The sequence below is a fragment of the Polypterus senegalus genome, chromosome 3, assembly GCF_016835505.1.
Source record: "Polypterus senegalus isolate Bchr_013 chromosome 3, ASM1683550v1, whole genome shotgun sequence".
Classification (NCBI taxonomy): Eukaryota; Metazoa; Chordata; class Cladistia; order Polypteriformes; family Polypteridae; genus Polypterus; species Polypterus senegalus.
This window is the reverse complement of record NC_053156.1, coordinates 31,873,166-31,886,249: the sequence shown is the minus strand read 5'-3', so window position 1 is coordinate 31,886,249 and position 13,084 is coordinate 31,873,166.

Below are 13,084 nucleotides of genomic sequence, written 5' to 3'. Positions count from 1 at the left end.
TTGATTGAGAAACCAAAAAGTTATTAAGGAGATCTCGTTTTTGATTTTTCATTCTTCTGGGAGGGTGGCATGGTGGCACAGTGGTAGTGCTGCTGCCTCGCAGTTAGGAGACCTGGGTTCGCTTCTTGGGTCCTCCCTGCGTGGAGTTTGCATGTTCTCTGCATGGGTTTCCACTGGATGCTCTGGTTTCCTCCCACAGTCCAAAGACATGCAGGTTAGTTGGATTGGCAATCCTAAATTGTCCCTGGTGTGTGTGTGCCCTACAGTGGTCTGGTGCCCTGCCTGGGGTTTGTGCCCTGTGTTGGCTGGGATTGGCTCCAGCAGACCCTCATGACCCTGTAGTTAGGATATCGCAGGTTGGATAATGGATGGATGGATTCTTCTGGGATAGAATGCATTTATGACGACTAAGGAACATGGGTGTTTTGTACTTCACAAAGAGAAGAGAATCTTGGCTGTCTTATGTCTCATGTTTTACTGCCATGACAGAAGAGATAAATAGAAAAAGAAAATAAAAAAATGACTGGGATTGCAGCTGAAGCCGCTATACCTGTTCACCTTTCATACAGCACAGGCTCTGTCAGGCAGCATGATATAGGCTGTCACAAAAATGGACGAATACAACTGTGCTGGAAGTTTGGCAATCAGTTGGTAAATGTGACATTAACAGCGATTTTACATTAATACAAACTGACTTGGTCCAGCAGTGAGATCAGCAAAGGCAGTTGGCAAGTTTTACGTACACACTGACCAGAACTTATACAATGTGACTTCAGCTTTACAGGACAACTTCTGTAATAACTGAAACAAGTGAACTACTCAGGACCTCACATCAGCTTTAATGGAAAGGTGGAGGATCTCAGCTACAGAAAATCTGTATTATATATTGTTACACATGTGCACATGGGTGGCAGCTAAAGGGTCTAAATGACAGTGATTTCATGCCAGACCAGGGTGTGGCAGAGTGCGCCTACTCTTTTTCTCACTGAAAGTCTTGGTCTTTAACATGTAAACACTATAGTCAACTACAAGCTGCTAAATCAAAGTAGATGGGAATACGTTAGGATAGAATTAGGAATCTGACATTGCTTGGTTTGGCAGGGTGACAAGCTCTGGGAAAAGTTATATAGTTATTTCAAATTTCTTCAGTTTAAGAGTTATGGAGGCCACTGTGCTCTTGGGATCTTTCACTGCTGCAAAAATCTGTTTATAGCCTACCCTGGATCTGTGTCTCTCAACACAATCCTGTCTCTAAGCTCTGCAGGCAGTTCCTTTGACCTCATGGCTTGTTTTTTGCTCTGATACACATTGTTAGTTGAGGGGCCTTCTATAGTTAGGTGTGGGCCTTCCCAAATCATATGCAAAAAATCGAATTGACCACAGGTGGACTCTAGACATCTCAATGATGATCAATAGAATGTGATGGACCTGAGCCAGATGTCAAACATCACAACAATGGGTCTGAAGTCTTGTGTCAATATGATATTTCAGTATTTCATGGCAAACTAACTTTCTCCAATTCATTTAGTCCAACTCAAGGTAGCGGAGAGACAAAGTCTTTAATAGCAGCCCCGGAAACAAGTATCTGCAAGTATCTGAAGACTAGAACACTTCAAGACTTGGTTAAGTTGGTAGGGTAAGTGCTCTTGTAAAGAGTTCATTAAAACTAAATAAGAAACAAACAGCATGACGGTTCAATATTTCTCCATTTACCTGTTGATCAGGATCTTTCAACTTAATGGTTGTATTATGTTGTACACTGGTTTCTAAAGTAACTTGAGTTGTAAAATACTTTTCTTTATTATTGTACATACATGGTCTATGATTTCCACTTCTTGTAATGAAGGCCTTTCTTTTTGTTTTCTCAAAAGATGTTTACTTCTTTTATATTGCCACTTTGGCTACTTTGCTTTACTTCATACATACATATAAATATACAACGGTGACAAGCAAGATGTGACCATATCTGTTTAAGCTAATAGCTAAGATGTCCCACTTCTTAAGTGTTTAGAAATTATCACGGCATCCACTTCAGCTTCTCAGGATTATGTTCTAAATTCCCACAATCCTCTGTATAAAAAACATCTTCCTTGATTCAGCCTAAATGTACTTCTTTTAAGTGTCCACTAGGTGTCACTAAGAACATGATATACTAATGTGAGGGAGTTATGCTGGATCACACAGCCTTCTGTGATCACTCTGCTTTGTGTTGTCACTGAAGCTGTGGTGTTGTTGACTTTCCAGATATTTGTAGTTATAGCTTTACCTACTACATGAAAAATGATGTTTGGAAAAAGATTTAAGAAAAAAATTCTTTATAAAGAAATGTTAATCAGTTTGACTATCCAGGATAAATATTATTTACTATATATGTGCAATAAGCTCTAAGATCTTTTTCTTTTTTTTTATTCATTTATATATAATATTTGTGAATGCTTATTACACACATTGTCACCTCACCAGCTCCATTTCGTTTGTGATTGTCGCCAGATGTCCTCCTTTAGCTGTGCAGTCATTTTGACCCTTAAACCAACTGACTTTATTATTTGAGATGTAATACGTATAACATCTACCCATCCAACCACCCTCTATGTCTGGTCACTATTCAGGCAGTAGATGAAGAGGTGGTGCACTCCTACAAGTACTTGGGAGTCCTCATTAATGACAGGTTAGAATGGTCTCGGAACATAGCAGAACAATATAAGAAAGGGCAGAGTAGGCTGCTTTTTTCCTTAGGAGATGGCAATATTTAATGTGGGAAGTGACATCCTTCACATCTTCCAAACTACAGTGTGGTATGCTGGGCTGGTAACATCACTTCAAGATTGACCCACAAAATCTACAAGCTAATTAAAAGAGCAAGCTCAGTTATGGGGCACACTCTGGACCTTAATTTTTGTCTTTTTACGGATGTTTTGTAAATGAGTAAAATGTAGACAGAATGGTGATCAGAGGCACTTAGGAATTGTTGCTTTTAATGTGTTAGCTCATTTTAATTGTATTGTAGCAAAGATCAAGAGTTTTATTGTTCCTTGCTCAGGTTGTTAGAGATGCCTTTAGGATGCAGTGGTTAAAGTCTCCAAGAACAAACTGTGGAGTATCTGATGAAGACAACTGCAGATTTTGCACCACCAGTCATCTTTGCTGCAGTAGATGGGTTAGCCTTAGGATGGATTTGTACAATGGTAACACATTTTTTGGAAATTCACAAAGCAAAGAGCATGGTCTGAGTGAAACAGATAGCAGCTCAGTGTCTGCAGAGCACATTATTTTCATTAATTTACACCACCACTCATTTACATAATGATAAACACCACTGCAATGCCTATGCCTGTGGCCCAGCTCTCTTCATGCATTCTCATTCTCCAAAACCGTCTCACAGAGTTATGTCTGAGGTTGTTAAGTTCTTACACTGGCTCCCAGTTAAGGGTAGATTTCTCCTTTTAACATATAAAGCCTTAAATGGCCAAGGCCCTGCTTACTTATCTGAGCTTATCATTATTTAGACACCAGAGCGCACATTAAGATCTCAAGATGCTAGCCTGCTTATGATTAAAAGCACTAAACGAAATAACAGTGGGAGGTCAAGCTTTCAGTTACAGGGCCCCGAAGCTGTGGAGTGGTCTGCCTGCCACTATAAGAGAGGCACATTCTTTCTCAGCTTTTATATCCAGGCTGAAGACTCAGTACCTCACTTTAGAATATCCAGGGTAGAGTTGCTGATCAGCTGTGCATACTGCATCTCTGTTGTTAGTTATTTGTACAAAAATATAAGTAATATAATATTTATGAATTGTAACTAACCCTTGCCTATTCTGGTTCTTTTCTCAGTATCCTCACATGGCACTTGGTGCAGTTGCTCTACTGCCAAGTTGTTTGCCTGCCTATGGAAAAGTCATCTCAGATGAAGGAGCACTGGAATCATTGGGTAGAAGGCTCCTCTGATCCGATTGGCTTGCCCAGCTGTAGAATGACCAATGGGGGAGAGGTTGTTGGCTAAGGTCTCCTGGACTCTGACTCTGTCTGCCTTCTCTGACGCCTTTTCTACAATCTGGCTGTGGTTCTATAGGGTGGTCCAGATCTAATTATGAAATTTTCATTACGCTATAACTTACTAAGTTTTTTTACATAGAAAATCACCTGAAAAATCCCGGACCGTTGAGAAGTGTGCGAACTGACAACGTGAATAATTGTCTTTGTGCTGAACTGGAATTGTCCCTGCATAAATCAAAGTCATCCAGACAATCTGGATCCGCATAATTAGATCTGGACCACCCTGTACAATTACCTGATGGATAGACATTGTTATTTTTCTTTTATGTTAATTAGTTTCTTCTTTGTTTTTGATGTGCTTTAAGAGATCAGTACCATCATACAGTATGTGATTGTTCTGTATTTCGTGAGAGGTATAATATATTCCTGCATTTTGATTTGAGAGTTGTCATAGCGTTCTGCACCTACACTTGGTGAAGAGTATTGTGTAAGAATGAAGTAGCTTGTGTTGCTGTATTGTATTTCTGATGTGGCCATGTTAGATTGGCCAGCTAGCTCTGTGATGAGAAGTACTTGTGTTCTGTTTTGTGTGTTGTATTTGCCCCATTTTGTGACACCCATTGCACTCCCAATCAATCTGGAAGAGGGTTTCTCCCTGAATTGCCATTCCCAAGATTTCTTCCATTTTTTCCCCCAGCAAGGAGTTTTTTCATGTTTTCTTGGAGAGTCAAGGCAGGGGGATGGGGTTGTCGATAAACAGGGTCTGTTAAAGCTCATTGCAGCATTCGTTATGTGGCATTGGGCTATACAAGAAATACATTGTTGCCGTCTCTATAAAAGATGTAATGCAAGCATCTCTGTATTCCCACAGAAAATGAGCGTTGGCTTGTAATTTTTCCAGTTTGTTACATAAGGACTGCACATTCACCAGTATTATGGTAGAACAGGGATACGGTGGGTTACCTGTTGTCTCCTGAACTTCAGATGAACACCTCTGCATCTGCCTTGTTTATGCGTCCTGTGCTTATTGTCTTGGTAATAGTCATCCTATTGACTTAAAAATGGAAAAGTCTGAAAGCAAATAAGTTGGTACTCTGCCTGTGACCCTGATAACTAATTTAACTGTATCTGCACAAATTGTTAGAAAAGATAATGTGTGGCCCCTGAATATACTGTTTAAACAGGTAAGTGCTGATTAATGTAACTTAGGGTCAACCAAAATTAAAAACAATAAATATTCTTAAAACCTGATATTTTTAAATTCAGTCAATTCTTTCATAAAAACATGCAAATGTTTATTTTGTATTTAATAGTTTACAAAATATATTCTTTTTTTTTTGTATACTTTTACAAGATGACGTCCATTGGGCCAGATGTCTATTGTGTCTAGTAACCATGGTGTCAATCCAGAAGTAAATGACTACATCATTACGTGACAAGAAAAGAAAAGAAAATGGCAATATTGAAACAATAAAAATATTTAATAACTCAAACTGTGAAAAAAGGTAAGGAAAATCACCAAAAGTGTCCAAAGAATGAATCGCATATAAACAATTGCAATGTTTCCTGTTCTTAACAGGTGTCTTAAATAAGTACATCAAGCAGCTATATAATAATAATAATCTTTTTTCATCTTTGCATAAATACTTATAAAGTTAGGTGCATGTAATAACAAGTTTCTCTTGACAAAAAGTACCTGTCCTTTTATATTTGTCTGCTCTGTATTATGGTCTTAATGAATGGATGTAAAGCAGTGTTTTGAAGATGACTGACATAAAGTGAAACCTCTGTTAAAATGTACAGGTACCAACTCTGCTGAGGAATTCCGTCTTAAATAAAGCAACGAAACAGAGATTACCAAACCGCACAGACTAGTTTTGTACTCCACTCCAGTGAAAAGTAGTCTCTGACCTGGGAAACTGTCTCTCCCACATTGATGGAAGAAGGCACTCCTCTCCTGTGACACGATCTTCTGACCAACTGAAATTAGTCCCTCCCAAAATGATCATGGCGGCATCTTCCACACATACTAGTCCTTTCAATAACTTAGAAATATTCAATAAACCACCCACATGGTACAGGAACAGCTTACTACTTTTAACTTTGTACTCTCTGGAAATGTCCTAAAGCTAGTTGTTTAATAATTTATCTACTGCTGCTGACTTTATACAGTATAGCCAAAGTTTCAGTAACTTCGCTAAACCCTGTCTCTCCATTTCTTCTTCCAGAACTTTCCCTTTTATTTTTTTTTTCCTGGAGTCTCTGACCTCTACCACTCTGTTCTTTCGCTCATCTCTTTTTTTCTTTTCTTTCAACCACACTGCAGCCTTTCCCAAAGTCCACCCCTCACAGCAGGTGATTGGATGCCTCTTTCCGAGTAACCAGTTAGATATATTTTAATCTGTGTCATGACACACACCTCCACCTTGGCTAGTTGCAGATCTTTCCACTAACCAGAGTAAAGAATGATTAAAGGGATTTACTGTATTTTGGTAGTTCTGAAATCCAACTGGGCTACAATTGTGAAAGTCACCACCCGGTTACGTCGCCTAAAACAAGTGATAGTTCACACAGATGCTGCTTCAACACATTGGGGAGATGAGTTCAATGTCATATTTTCTGATCACTGGATTAGTATGTCAGATCTAGCTATATGTGACATTTAACATGTGAATATATTGTATTGAGTTACTCAAACTTTGGTGTTACATGTGTTTTGGTTTTATAATCCTTGTGGCTGAAAGTTGTGAAAGGTTCACATGAATACAACTTAAAACCTAATCTAGCTAATGTAGACTTGGTCCCTTGACTTCTTGTACTAAATCAATTATGATTAAGAGGGTGGAGTCTTAATGCAAGAAGGTCTTATTTAAATGTAAAATTTCTTTAAATATAAATGTGTAGTACACCTGGGCAGATCTGACCACAATCTATCTCATAAAGTTCCTTTCATTTCTGGCTGTTGATGGGGAGCATCTACGGGGTCTACTTTATAGCTTCGGCCAAGACCAGATTACTTCACTTATTACGACTTCTGTAAGTCAGTATCTATCTATCTATCTATCTATCTATCTATCTATCTATCTATCTATCTATCTATCTATCTATCTATCTATCTATCTATCTATCTATCTATCTATCTATCTATCTATCTATCTATCTATCTATCTATCTATCTATAATATAGTGCCTTTCCTATCTATCTATCTATCTATCTATCTATCTATCTATCTATCTATCTATCTATCTATCCCACAATCCAAAGACATGCAGGTTAGGTGGATTGGTGATTCTAAATTGGCCTTTATGTGTGTCCTGGGATTGGCTCTGGCAGACCCCCGTGACCCTGTAGTTTGGATATAGCGGGTTGGATAATGGATGGATATTTGTATTGCTTTACCATCTCCACTGTCTCCCCTTTAATTGAAGTTGAGACAATAGATGGCAGAGAGCACCTGAAATCTACAACCATGTCTTTTGTTTTAGAAATCTTCACTTGGATTGGTACAGAATTTTTTCAAAACATGGCAGGATCTAATCAATAATAATTTAGAATAAGCTCTTAAAGCACAGAGGAAACAATTCTTTCCGCATTTCTTTTTCTTCTCCATTCCTCTCTATTGCCCTTTTAAATTAATCAATTTAGGTATGTTTATAAGCTTTAAGTTTTACTCCGTTGGCCATGCTCTCTTTCTTAGGGGTGGGGGTTAAGTTGGTTTCATCCTATTTTTTTTTTTTTGTAAAAAATGATTTATTTGTATGAAATGATTACAATACAATTAATAAAATAAAAAAAAAGAAATCTTTACTTGTAAATAGGAATCACACCATTGTACAAACCCATCGACAATAATCAATGGCTGTCTTCTTTATCTTGCGAAAGACTCACAATGACAGAGTCGTCTGCAGATTTCAGGATGTGTCTGTCCTTGTGTAAACTCCAGCAGTCATTTGTATACAGGATAAACAAAAGAGGAGATGAACAGCAGTCTTGCGAAGTGCCCTTAGATGTACTTAGGCTATCAGAGAAACAGCCATTGACACTGACTCTTGATCAATCAGTTTCCCGACTAAAATGTGGAGCTGGATTGTGTTAAATGCTGTCGAAGTTTATAAACAACACTCATGTATGGTTTTTTGATTCTTACAAATGCTCATAGAATAAATTCAAAAGTGTTGCTGTGGTGTCCTCCGCACCCCTCTTTGCTCTGTATGTATATTGGTGAGGGTCCAGAGGAGCCTCCTCAGTTTTGTTAAGGAGTTGCTTCTTAATTGACTTCTCAAATGATTTCATGATATGAGAAGTTAATGTCACTGGGCTAATGTTAATGTCTATAAGCTCTCTCAAGCCTCGGGTCAATTAAACTTAAAAAATCAAAAAAATATCCTCACCTTAGCCTGGCATAACACACCAAAACAAAAAGACAAAAAAACTCCATGTGAATACAAAATGAATTTGTGTAAAAAATTAAAACATTAAGACATTGGGGACTATTTACGTACATACATATATGTAGGGATTGTGACGTAGTGGTTAACGCTTAGGGTCTCAAACCCTAAAGCTGTGGGTTCAGATCCCACTAGTGGCACCGTGTGAGCCTAAGCAAGTCACTTGGCCTGCCTGTGCTCTAATTGGAAAAACAGAATAAATGTAATTGTATTATAAATGTTGTAAGTTGCCTTGGATAAGTAAATTTATACAATAGGTAAAGCACATGTGCTCCCACATATTAAAATGGGACAGAAATGTATGGCTCTAAGTATTCCTCTGGCATATGTGCATAGAGTAGATATATTTTTTATACTCCTTACATCAAGGTAAAACTCTTCAAAGGGTGATATTTGCCTTTGAAATGAATGGCTGATCGAGTGAAATCATTTTCATATACAAAAAATGAGTTTTAGAAAGGCCTCTACTGACAATGACTTTGGACCCTGACCTTTAATGCCACCACGGAAAGTGTAGGCTCTTAATAATCCTCGGACCCTCTGATTTATAGCAATTATATTGTGTTCAGATTGTATATCACACTCAACAAGTTTATTTATAAGATAAAGTTTTTAGTAGTATGTATATTTGGCCTATAGGAAATAAGAACAACTCATTAAGTGATTACTCGGGGTGACTCTGTGCTCTGTTAGGCCTTTGGTGGGGGTTACTTCAGACCTGAGATAGTTGCCAAAGGTGTTAATGTCTCTAAGCTCTCTCAAGCCTCGGGTGGGGGTGGTGTTATTTGCAGACAGAGAGAGTTGTGTGCTAATTAACTTTGAGAGATAAACTTAAAATAAAAAACTCCTTAACTTGGCCTGGTGCATTATACCATGTGTAAGCATCTGTGCTTTATGCACTTTTATTCAGGCTTTATTACTGATTGTTCATGAGGACTTCAAGTCAGTACATTAACCAACATGTAACTAACAGTGTAAGTACACTACACGCACAAAAGCTATATAACAAAAAGACAAAAATCCTCCATTTGACAATATAATGAATTTATTTCTGTAAAAAATTATGCCAAAATGAAGAAGGTTGCAGAAAGTGGCACTTTATACATTGTGGAGGACTGCCGGCTTCCCATGCCGGTCCTCACCCCCAGGCGGCCAGGAGGAGTTCTCCCGACAGCAGGATCGTGCCCCGAGGTCCAGCAGGGCCTCATGGACTTTGTAGTGTTTATACACAGCCCTGCTGGATACCTTGGGGACCACCAGGAGTCGCTGTGGGGGGGCTTATGGGCTCTGTGATGCCGTATGACCCGGGAGTACGTCATGGTCACGTGACGGGAAGAAATGTCGTGCTCCCAGGTTGAAGTAAAGGACTGATTGCCCTGACCTGGAAGGAATTAGGAACCATGGACTGATGGGACAGGAATACCTCCGGGTCAGGGGCTATAAAAGGACTGTGGCTCAGTCCAGACACTGAGCTGTGCTGGGTGGGAGAGGAGCAAAGTGTCTGGGCGAGGAGGAGAGAGAATATTGTGTTTATTTGTTGGTTTAAATATTTATGAGTAGTGTGGAAGGTGCTTGGTGCACTGTGAACCATAATAAAAAGTCTTGGACTTTTACCTGGTGTCTGGAGTTGTACCTGAGGGTTCAAGGGAGCACTAGCGCCCCCTACTGCCACAACATATATACAAGAGGTAAAGCACATGTGCCCCTGCATATTAAAGTGGGACAGAAATGTATGGCTCTAAGTATTCCACAAACCCTCAAATATATATACATAAACAACACCTCGTTGCAAAGATGTCTTTTATTTAAAAATACTAGGGGGCTTCACCCCCTGCTCGCTTCGCTCACCAATCCCTATCCCCAAGAGGGGAAGAGGAGGGTTGAATGCACACCAAAGAGACACGGTTGCTCCTCCGAAACCCCTCTTAATCGGTGATATATTGGGAAACAAGTAACAGTTGATTTTTTTTACCTCCTCTTAGCTTGATCAGCTGCTGGCTCGCTGCTGCTCCCATGCCGTGTGATCTGCATGTCGTGCTGCACTTGAACGTTTAAAAGCCTGTACAGCACCTGAATATTCAATCTTTTTTCACTGTTCCGTTATTTCACCGAGTAATATTTTCAGTTTGTTTGAGCTAATGCGATCTTTACTCTCACTTTTTTAAGACTTTCGAATTTTCCTACTTCCATTATCTCTAACGTGCTCTGCATGTTTATAACAGGACTTGCTTCCAAAGGTTATAAGTATGAGGAAATGAAAGTGTTTCCCTGTCTCTCTTCAAAAGATCCCATCTCGTCGCAGGAAAAAAAGGCTTGTATCGTCGCAAGATTTTTTTTTTATAGTAGCGAGATAAACCCAGTTAGTTAAAATATGACTTGATGGCCATCATTGTTATAAACATTTAGCCACAAGAAATACAGCGTTAACAATAGTTTAAACATCATATAAAGCTCAACAGACTACACATTAAATAACTTAGTTTTAATATCATACTTTTTTAAACAGAAAATGAGTATATAAGAACATAAAGTAATAGTTTATTAAGGTTTATATAATGTTTACATTTTTATTAACGCTTTACTACTGACGATTTTATAAGATTTGATTATATGTTTGGCATCATTGCTATAAAGAATGTAAAATTGTTTCCTTGAAACCCACCTTGTCTGACAACTTACGGGTGTTTCACCTGTGGGGGGGGGGGGTTTCATTCGAGGGGCGTTTCTCCAGAAGGGACAGTGACTGGACGGCCCCCTCAATCTCTTTATAATCCCATCAGACAAAGTCATTAAGACTTTGTTTGAGAGAGATCTTCGGACGGCTTCTTTCACTATGGCTGACTCCGCTGAGCAGAGGTAAGTGAAACATATTTTACCCTCCATTGAGAATTTGATATGTTATTTATGCAGTTTCACCTGATTTTCTGTTTGGTTCCTTTCTCTGACAGTAATTGGTATATATTGTGTGTTAGTAATTGTAGCTACGCTTATAAACATTACCAAAGTTCTGCAACTTTTAGTTTGCTTCATAGAATGATTCAGGCAATAGCATGACTCATGTTCAAATAAAACCACAGACCAAATATCTTCATTTTCAAAAGTTTTAGTAAAATTCTAAGCAAAACAGTTCACACAGAATTGAGCAAAAATTGGTATTAAAAGAAAAGAAAACTTCTTGTTTAAAGAAAGTCCTGTTTAAGGTTTATTTATCTTGTTTCATTTCTCTCTAAGTTTGCTCACACAGTCGTATGTGAAGAACAATAGGCACAGTCAGAAAACTGTATGCCACTCTCCTACCAAAAGATCCCCTGGCAAACCTGCTATTTTTTGCTCGTCTGTGCTTTCGCATTGTATCTTCTTCATGATGTGCTCTTTTAAATGATTTTCCTGATAATTTAATTTGCTTGAGGTATCCGATATTTCTGCCGTAACTGTGAAAGCATGTAACTGTGCCCACAATGTCTGACATTTTTGTGAATGTGCTGCAATGTAAGAGTAGCAAAATGTGAATGTGGAGAACTGCAGGATGTTTAGCTTCTTCTGGCATAGCAGTCTTGTTGAGACTGCCTCTCACTCAGCATTCCTTCTTCAATGACTGGGTCCAGTTTAAAGATTTGACTGTTTCTTTTTACGTAGGCATTTTTCTTTAAAGTTATTATTTCTTCTGAATATTTTTGTAATTGACCAAGGTGGTTAAGATCTGATTTAGCTTTAGCTCAAATCTTCTAAAGAAATCAGGTTTGGTTTCAGTGTTAGTTTGTACCTTTTCATGTTCTCTGTGATGAGCATTGTTTGTTTTTCTGGGTTACTATCAGATTGACTGACTTCAAGTTGAAATGTCTTTTTTTCATTTTGGAAGGGCAACAGCATCCCTTTAAACTTGAGAAACCTTCCCTCAGCTTTCTTTAAGTGTAGCCACATTGATAAGTAGGTGATGAGTTTAATTACAGGTTCAGTGATCTACAATGTCATGTTAATTGCACAGGCTTTAATTTCTGGATCATCTTCAGAAAGTGAATCATTCATTTGCTCTGGTCTTTTTGGCCACTTATGTTCTGGCTTCAATAGGAAACTTGTGCCTTGTGACCATGTTGTGCTTTTGAGAAAGCTTTCTATGCTTAGACCCCTTGATCTTCTGGATTTTGAGCAGATGTGACATACAACCATTGAAAAAGCTGTGGGTGATCTCTGATCAGTGAGATTCTGTTGGCAACAAACGTCTTGAATCGGCATTTTCATTTGTATCTACCACTGTGGTGCTGACAGTCCAAAATGTGGATTGTTACAGGGGTATTTGAAGTTCAATTTTTAGTATCTTCTCCAATTTGACTGCTACAATGACTGCTGTCGGCTCTAGTCTTGGAATTTTATCATGCTTCAATGATGCCACTTTTGATTTCCCCATAAAGAGTGAACAATGCTCACGTCTCAACACAGAAACATGTCAAAAAAAATTGGAATAGGGCCATGTTTAACATTCCATAAACACCTGGGAACAATGCCATCCTTATCTGATAAAGCTGCTCAAGAGTCTGCTGAAAAATACTTTATCTGTCTGGGACAATATGTTGCTCTTAAACTTTTGCATGATAAAGCATTAACCTGCATTTATGGATGGCACAGCGAGCTGTGTTCACAGATA